This window comes from Diceros bicornis, chromosome 40 (assembly GCF_020826845.1).
Source record: "Diceros bicornis minor isolate mBicDic1 chromosome 40, mDicBic1.mat.cur, whole genome shotgun sequence".
Taxonomy (NCBI): Eukaryota; Metazoa; Chordata; class Mammalia; order Perissodactyla; family Rhinocerotidae; genus Diceros; species Diceros bicornis.
In genome coordinates, this window is record NC_080779.1 from 12099849 (window position 1) to 12108519 (window position 8671).

Below are 8671 nucleotides of genomic sequence, written 5' to 3' on the forward strand. Positions count from 1 at the left end.
CGTCTATTCAAATCCTTTGCACATTTTTAAGTTGGGTTATTTATTTCTTTGTTATTGAGTTGTAAATATTCTTTGGGTGTTCTGGATGCAAGTGCCTTGTCAGATACGTGATTTGCAAATACTAGAACAGTAAATACTTTAGTATGTCTCTGAAGTAGAATTTTTCACCTCACCAAAACTCCTTTATCACACCTAATAAAAGTACCAATATTCTTTCATGTTCTCTGATGACCATATTCAGATTTCTCCACTTACTTCAACAATGACTTTTAACAGTTGGTCCATACATTGCATTTTGTCTTATGTCTCCTAAGTCTTTTCATATCTATAACCATACACCCCTAATTTTTCATGCCATTTATTTCTTGAAGAAACTGAGTTACTTGTACTATGGAGTGTTCCGTATTCTTAATCATACAACTTGTTTCATTATATTCTGTATTTCTGTAAACTAGAAATTTAATCTAGAGGCTTGGGGCGATTCAGGCTGTTTTTTTTTTTTTTTTTTTTGGTAAAATATTCACAGATATCGGGGTACATTTCCTACCACAGTCTACTACATCACATCAGGAAATACCTAACGTCACTGCAATGGGCTGAATGTTTGTGTCCCCCCCAAAATTCATATGTTGAAGCCAGAGGCGCCAGTGTGACGGTATTGAGGTGGGGCCTTTGGGAGGTAATTAGGGTTAGATGAGGTCATGAGTGTGGGATGCTCATGATGGGATTAGTGCCCTGATAAGAAGAGAAAAAGAGGAAAGGCCATGTGAGAACACAGCAAAGAGGCCACCTATAAACCAAGAAGAGAGTCCCCACCTGACGTCAAATCTGCCGGCACCTTGATCTTGGACTTCCCTGCTTTCAGAACTGGGAGAAATAAATGTTTGTGATTTAAACCACCTAGTGTATGGTGTTTTGTTATAGCAGCCTGAAATGGACTAAGACAGTCCTTTGTCCCACTTTTGGTGAAATTGACAATTAAGATTGATCAGTGTGCTCAGGTGTGGCCAGGCCAATCCATCCATTAGAAGATTCTGCATCAATATTTCACCTAGCAATTTTATGTATTGATTATTGTTATGTCTATATAGATTGTTTCATTAGGAGTTGCAAAATGATGATTTTTCCAATTTTATAATTCCTTCTGGACATCTTAGCTGGACTTCATCCAGAAATCAAATCTTTCCCTCATCAACAATTTGTTTACCTTGAAATGTAATTCATAGAGGAAAGGCAAAATAAATGCTTGAATTATGCTACATATGCTTAGAATAAATTCTAAGTAAAAGAAGCCAGACACAAGGAACTAATGTGAAAAAGGCAAAACTATAGTGAAATGAAGCAGATTGGAGCCAAGGGGTGGGGAGTGGGATAGGCTGCAAAGGGACCTGAGATAACTTTTTGGGGTGATAAAAATATTCTATAGTTTGATTATGGAGGTGATTACACAACTGCATACTTTGTCAAAGCATATCAAACAATAAACTTAAAATTGGTGGATTTTATGGTATGTAAATTATGCTTCAATAAAGTTGTCTTTTGATAAGTCATTTATATTTTTATATAGCAGCAACAATCTTTTATAATGTGAAATTTTAGAAGATGCCATTTATAATGATATAAAAAAATCTGAAGTGCTTATAAATAAATCTAACAAAATACTTTAAAGAACTCTACAGAGAAAATTATACAAGTATATTGAGAGACACTGAAAAATATCTAAATAAATGAGACATTTCATATTTATATTTTAAAAGACTAAATATTCTATTCCTATTCTTTATTTTTTTATTTTTTTTTATTTTTAAAGATTTTATTTATTTATTTTCCCCCCCAAAGCCCCAGTAGATAGTTGTGTGTCATAGTTGCATATCCTTCTAGTTGCTGTATGTGGGACGCGGCCTCAGCATGGCCGGAGAAGCAGCGCGTCGGTGCGCACCGGGATCCGAACCCGGGTCGCCAGCAGTGGAGCGCGCTCACTTAACCACTAAGCCACGGGGCCAGCCCCATCTATTCCTATTCTTTATATTCAATGCAACAGGTTCTTTTTTAAAGTGTTGAAATGCAAAGAACCAAGAAGCAGAATTTATGGGGGCAGGGCGTGGCCTAGCAGATATAAAGACTTGCTATAAAGCCATCGTAATGAAGATGATATGGTGTTAGTGATGAGATAGATAAACTAATGAAACACGATAGAGAGAGCAGAAGTGAACAGAAACAGAACCAAACATATATGACATTTGATACATGAAAGAAGTGACACTGCAGAGCCCTGGGGAAAATATGGCCTTTTCAACAAACGGTGCTGCGACAATTGAGTATCTACATGGGGAAGAAATGAAATTGGAGCTCTACCTCCCACCATACAACAAAATTAATTCCACGTATATTAGAGACCTAAATATAGAAGGCAAAACTATAAGATAATCTTTCAGAAAATCTGAAACAAGACCCCCAAAAAACTAATCATAAATGAAAAGTTTCATAAATTGGATATTAACCTTAAGACCCCATTAAGAGAGTAAAAAAGGCAAGTGATTTAGTCAGGACTCCCCAGAGAAACAGAACCAATAGGATACACATAGAAATGTGGAAAGAGATCTATCACAAAGGATTAGCTCACGTGATTATGGAGGCTGAGAAGTCCCACAATCTGCCATCTGCAAGCTACAGGCACAGGAAAGCCAGTGGTGTAGCTCTAGTCCAAACCTGAAGGCCTGAGAACCAAGGGTGCCAATGGTGTAAGTTTCAGGCCAGTCTGAAATCTGAGAACCAGGAGTGCTGATGTCTGAGGGCAGGAGAAGAAAATGCCAGCTCAAGCATTTTCAGAGCAAATTTGTCCTTCCTCTGCCCTTTCGTTCTATTCAGGCCCTCAAGCATTGATGAGGGTGATCTTCTTTACTCAGTCTGATCCAAATGCTAATCTCTTCCAGAAACACCCTCACAGACACACCCAGAAATAATGTTTTACCAGCTATTTGGATATCCCTTAGCCCAGTCAAGTTGACTCATAAAATTAACCATCACAATAAGCCAAAGACAGTTTGTGACACATTTGAATGTCAAAAGACTGGAATATAGAAAATAAAATTAATTCCTACAAATCAACACAAAAAAACACAGACAACCCAATAAAAATGGGTGAAAGACATTAACAGGCATTTCACAAAAGAGGATATCCAACTGGCCAATAAATGTATGAAAAGATGATCAACCACATTAGTCATTAAAATAAAAATGAGATATCATTACTCATCCATCAGATTGGGGGGAAAAATTTAAAAAGCAGAAAAGCTAACAATAATCATAGGAACTCTCATACACTGAGTAGCAATATAAATTGGTACAATCATTTTGGATATCAGTTTGACCTTATGTAATAAAATTAACCATACTCATACCCTAGGATCAGCAGCTCTACTACCAGGTGTATGGTTCTCTAGAGAAACTCTTGCTTGTGTACCAGCGCCTTAGCTTAGGTGCCTCCAAAGAGCAGAGCCTGAGACAAGGACTTGCACGCAGGTAGTTTACCTTGGGATATAGTCCTAAAGAACAGTAGGAGGACTAGAATGATTGGAACATGGAGGAAGGAAATCCATTCTAAGGGTGCATGATGAGTTGGTTACCACTGTTAGCGAGGCTCAATCCTGTTGGACACCCACTGTGTGTAGAGTGACCTTCAAAATTGTCCACTTGTGACTTGGAAGTGGAGAGTATTTATCCTCTGGCTCCTGTCCCCATTGGTCAAAGGTTGTCCCAATGGGTGTTAATGCTCTGCACTCCTGGGTTTTCACATGGCTGAGTGGAACCCTACAGATGTCCACACAGCAGTGGCCCAGAGGTCCTGAGGCAAAAAGCAAGGGCTACACAGCACAGCTGAGGTGAAATGCCGTCAGTCTATACCCACGTTATTTAGCTACCACAGCAACAACTGGAGAAAACAGATGAGCCGAGAAGTGAGACAGGGCATAAAGGACGCAACACACCAGAATATGAGAATGTTCATAGCTGTGTTGTCTGTAGTGGCAAGAACCTCGAAACCCAGGTGTCCATTGTATTAACCATGTTTCTGGCTTCTGTAAATGTGATGGTTTAACATCTGTCCTGCATGCATATGCCAAACACCTTGTCCTGGACAGCCTGATAATGTGCCTGAGTCATCTTGCCGTGGCCTCCCTCATCGCTCCCCCTCCTCAGGAGGCGCCCTCCTTCTAGGGGTGCACTTTTGAAACCTGACAATCCAGAGCCCACACCCCCACCACCTCTCCTATGGCTCTCACACTCTGGGCCACTATCCACCTGCCCTAATCACCCCAGGGCCAGGAACAGCCCCTGTGTCCCACAGCCCTGACATTATTCAAACTAGCCAACCCTAAGCCTGCTTAGCCTGTCTCTCCCATTCCTTCCCACAGAAACCACAATAAAGGCTCTTGCCCACAGTTCCGCCTCTCCCTTCACCTCCTGACTGACCTTGGTGCTTCCTCATGAGGCCTCCAGTGGTGTGATGTGTATTCCTTCTCTTGGGACCTAGTTACAAATAGAATAAATTACCTTTTCAATGGCAGTCGTCTCCTGATCTGTTGGCCTCACCATATCTGAATAATAAAACCTATCAATACATCCACTGACAATAGAATAGTGGAATAAATAGTCACTTAGCTACACAATGGAATACTATACAGCCCTAGGTATACAGTATTCACAAACAACAGAACAAGGATGATTCTCACAAACATAATTTTGACTGAAAGAAGAAAGACAAAAAAATATATAAAGTATGATTTCATTTATATAAAGTTCAAAATAGACAAAACTAATCTATAATATTTAGGGGTGTATACACAAGAGGTGAAACTATAGAGAAAAGCAAAAAAATGTTTATCACAAATGTCAAGATAGTAATTATCTCTGGGGAGGAGGCAGGCGATTGTGATGGGGGCATATAGAGAGCTTCTGGGGAACTGGCAATATTGCCTCTCCTCGCCTTACGATGTTAACTTGGGTTTTCTTTTTAGTGATTCTTTAAATTGTACATATACATTTTATGCATTTTCTGCATATGTCATATCTCTCAATTAAAATGTGTTAAAATTATTATCATGGAGATTGATGAATGGATAGAGGGACAGATACATAGATAGAGAGTGATAATGCAAATACAGCAAAAAGTTAATTGTAGAATCCACCCGGTGGATATCTGGGTGTTCACTGTCTGTGGAACCACAAAGAGGCTAGCATCGCTGCAGCAGGGTCTGGGAGGGAGGGGCAGTGGTGAGAGACGGAGATAGAGAGAAAAGCAGGGGCCAGGTTACAAAGGACCTATATGTTGGGTTAAGGAGCTTGGACTTTATCTTGGCAATGAGAAGCCATTGAAGGATTCATAGCAAGGGAATGATGAGAAATCCAATGAGAACTTATGAGCGATTGAGCCAAGTTAGTGGGAGAAAGCATGGAAAGAAGTGAACAGATATTAAGAGATTTAAAACATTAAAGAGATAAAATACTCAGGTCATGGTGAACGATTGGGTGAGTGAGATTACGTCTTTTTCAAACATGAGGTGACACCTAGGTTTCTGCTTTGAGTGGCCAGGTCCACAATGGACACTGACGCCACACACTGAGGTGATAAACATAGAAGGAGCAGTGACTCTGGAAGGAGGATATGTTGATGTCAAGTCCAAAACTGAAGGGGCTGAGATTTTACCCTACGCAAACTAAACATTAGCCTGCCACAGGTGTGTCTGTGTGTGTGTCTGTGTGTGTGTATCTGTTCTTATAGAAGAACTCAAGATTCCTGAGTCAAAGAAATGGACCATTTATTACTCAAAGAAAAAAAACCAGCCAGAGCAAAATCTTACATCAGTTCCCCACATCCCAACAGTCATAGGATGATGCAATGAAAGCCAGATGTTAACTGTATGTGTGCCTGTAGGTGGAGAGGAACTCCGAAATTATGAGACTCAGCTTTTGTCAGGGCTGCTGGTGATATCCTGCAATGTAAGCAAATCTCCAGGAAAGATGGGGAAGGTGTCTCTAGATTTCTTACCCTGAAGAGTAAGCAAGTGTCTCTAGGGAGAGGACGGGAAGGGCTTTAATCTTTACTACCTGAGATGTCTCTGGGGAAACAGGTCTCTAAATCTCTCCAGACGGGTACACTATCTGTAGCTTTTCACGAGTATTAAATACGCCTGGACCCTGTGGGAAACAAGAAATCCACAGAGAATCGTCTCCCAAAAGTTGAGTGTGATGGACCTGACAGATATTCAGGGGGAAATGGCCAGAAGGCAAATCCCAGTGGCTATCATTTATTGAGCATTACTCTGTCCTCACACACATTATGTGATGGAGTTTGGAGGGTGACTATCGTTCACCCTCTTAAATCTCTTTGGACTTTGGATCTAATTGGAAATAAAACACAGGAATCAGAAAGCTTAATAGAGATAAAAATAATTGGGACAATTTTGACCAACTAGGACTCCTATTAGGTTCTGCCACCGAACTTACTCCCTCAGTCACAAGACAGAACAGGGCAGCCGCACACCTCCTCCAGCGGCAGACCAGCTCAGGCGCGGCAGAAGAGAATGGCGGACAGACCATTCAGAACAGAAAAGAATAACCCTGCAGAGGCTGAGACAGCATGTTGAGTTCCTCTTCCCAAACTCATCCATCAGATGAGGAGGCAGGAGGAAGAAGAGAGTCAAAAGCCTGCAATATTCCTCCAAATTTTCCCTTTCCAGGGATTAGAATGGACATTCCATCGCCTCTGGGGAAACAGAGAGAGTGGATGATATTCAGCCCCCATCATAAAGTGCTTTGCACCTGATACCCCATTCTGTAACCACAACAGCTGACCAGGTAGATGGGACTGTCTTCATTTTGCAGACACGCCTAGTAGGTGATAGAGCAGGGTTTGGATCCATTTGAATCCAGAGCCCACGACTTTGTTATTGTTGTTTGTTTTCTCTGAGGAAGATTCACCCTGAGCTCACATCCGCTGCCAGTCTTCTTCTGTTTTGTAAGTGAGCTGCCACCACAGCATGGCCCCTGACAGAGGAGTGGTGCAGGTCCACGCCTGGGAACCGAATCCGGGCCGCCAAAGCACAGGGTGCCAAACTTAACCACTAGGCCATCAGGGCTGGCCCCAGAGCCCATGTTGTTAATGACTTATTCTACTGCCTCTCCATGGCCATGGGACATATCATTCCAGGGCCGGGGACAGAGAAAAAGAGAGTGAGAGCACTAAGCAGGGAATTTCGGTTGGCAAGTCAGCAGCATAAAGGGATGGCAGAAGCCCTGGGAATAGAGGAGATCACTCAGAGAGTACAGAGAGGAAAAGGCTGGAGACAGAAGCCCCCTAGAATATCAGTGTGCAGGGGTGGACGGAGGAGGGGATCCTCAAAGGAGACTGAGAAAGTGCAGCCAGAGAGGTAAGAAAAGACCCGAAAGAGGAGAGAGAGGTCAGCTGCACGGAAGGCTACCGGGAGCTCCAGTAAGACGAGAGCCAGAAAGAGGTCACCCTGGAAAGGGCAGCAGGGGTGGAATGGGGGGGCCCGCTGGGAGCGCACTGAGGAGATTAAGAAGTCTTTTTAAGAAAGATGGCTTGACTGGTAGACAACAGATCCTCTAGTTACCGCAGAATGTAACATTTACCAAAAATATCTAAACAAATTCTAGTGCTAGTGCAAGTTATTTTCATCCATAGCAAATCTGAAGGAGGACTGTTAGATGCTGGGTAGAAAATCTAGAGCAGAAAATGTCTCCTAGTGAGCCAGTTATGCACACCATAGGCAGAAGTTTAAAAAATGTAAATAATTTAAAATCATTTTGACATCCATAAAACCTTATTACTGGAAACAACCCAAATCTCCATCAATAAGAGAATTGTTTTACATTGTGGGACATTCATACATTCACTGCCCGTCGTCCGGGCCCCACTCTCTCTGGGTGCTGGCCTGTACTTTAGCTTATACGTAAACACCTTGATTCTGCTTTTAGAAGAACTGGAGGCCACGCCCTCCTGTCACAACAAAGTGTATGTTGGTCATCGTCCTTACAGAGCAAGAGACTGGGCTTCGGCATCAGAGGGACTGTTGCTAATCTCATCCTCACTGTTTACTCAGTTCCTGCTCTAGAAGATGATGATAACAAACCCTACCTTTGTCTAGTTAACAAAATATAATGCTTGCTCCCTGCCACGCCCTGTTTTAAGCCTTTCCAAATATTAACTCATTTAATCCTCCCATCCCTCACCCCTATGATAGTTTTCTTCGTTTTCTAATGAAGGAACTGGGGCACAGAAAGGTTAAGCGACTTGGCAGGGTCACACAGCTCACGGTGAGCGGAGCTGTGTTCTGAGCCGGGATCTGAACGCCCACCGTCTGGCTACAGAGCCTGTGCCATGCAGCAGGAAGCGAGCCCATGCCCGGACCAGGCACGCGGTGAGGACTCCGCACGCGGCGACTGCAGCGCGCGCAGCGTTTAGTGGCACCTGGTCTTCCGGGAGCCTCGCCTGCTCAGCGCGGCGTGCGGCTGCGAGGGCATCCCCGGAGCTGGGGACCGCCCCCCAACCCCGTCACTCTCCGAATCCTGCGGTGGTCGGAAGCCGGTTCCAGCTCCCCGCACCCGCCGCAGGGGGGCGCTGCCGCCCTCGCCGGCCGCTGGCACGCCGCGG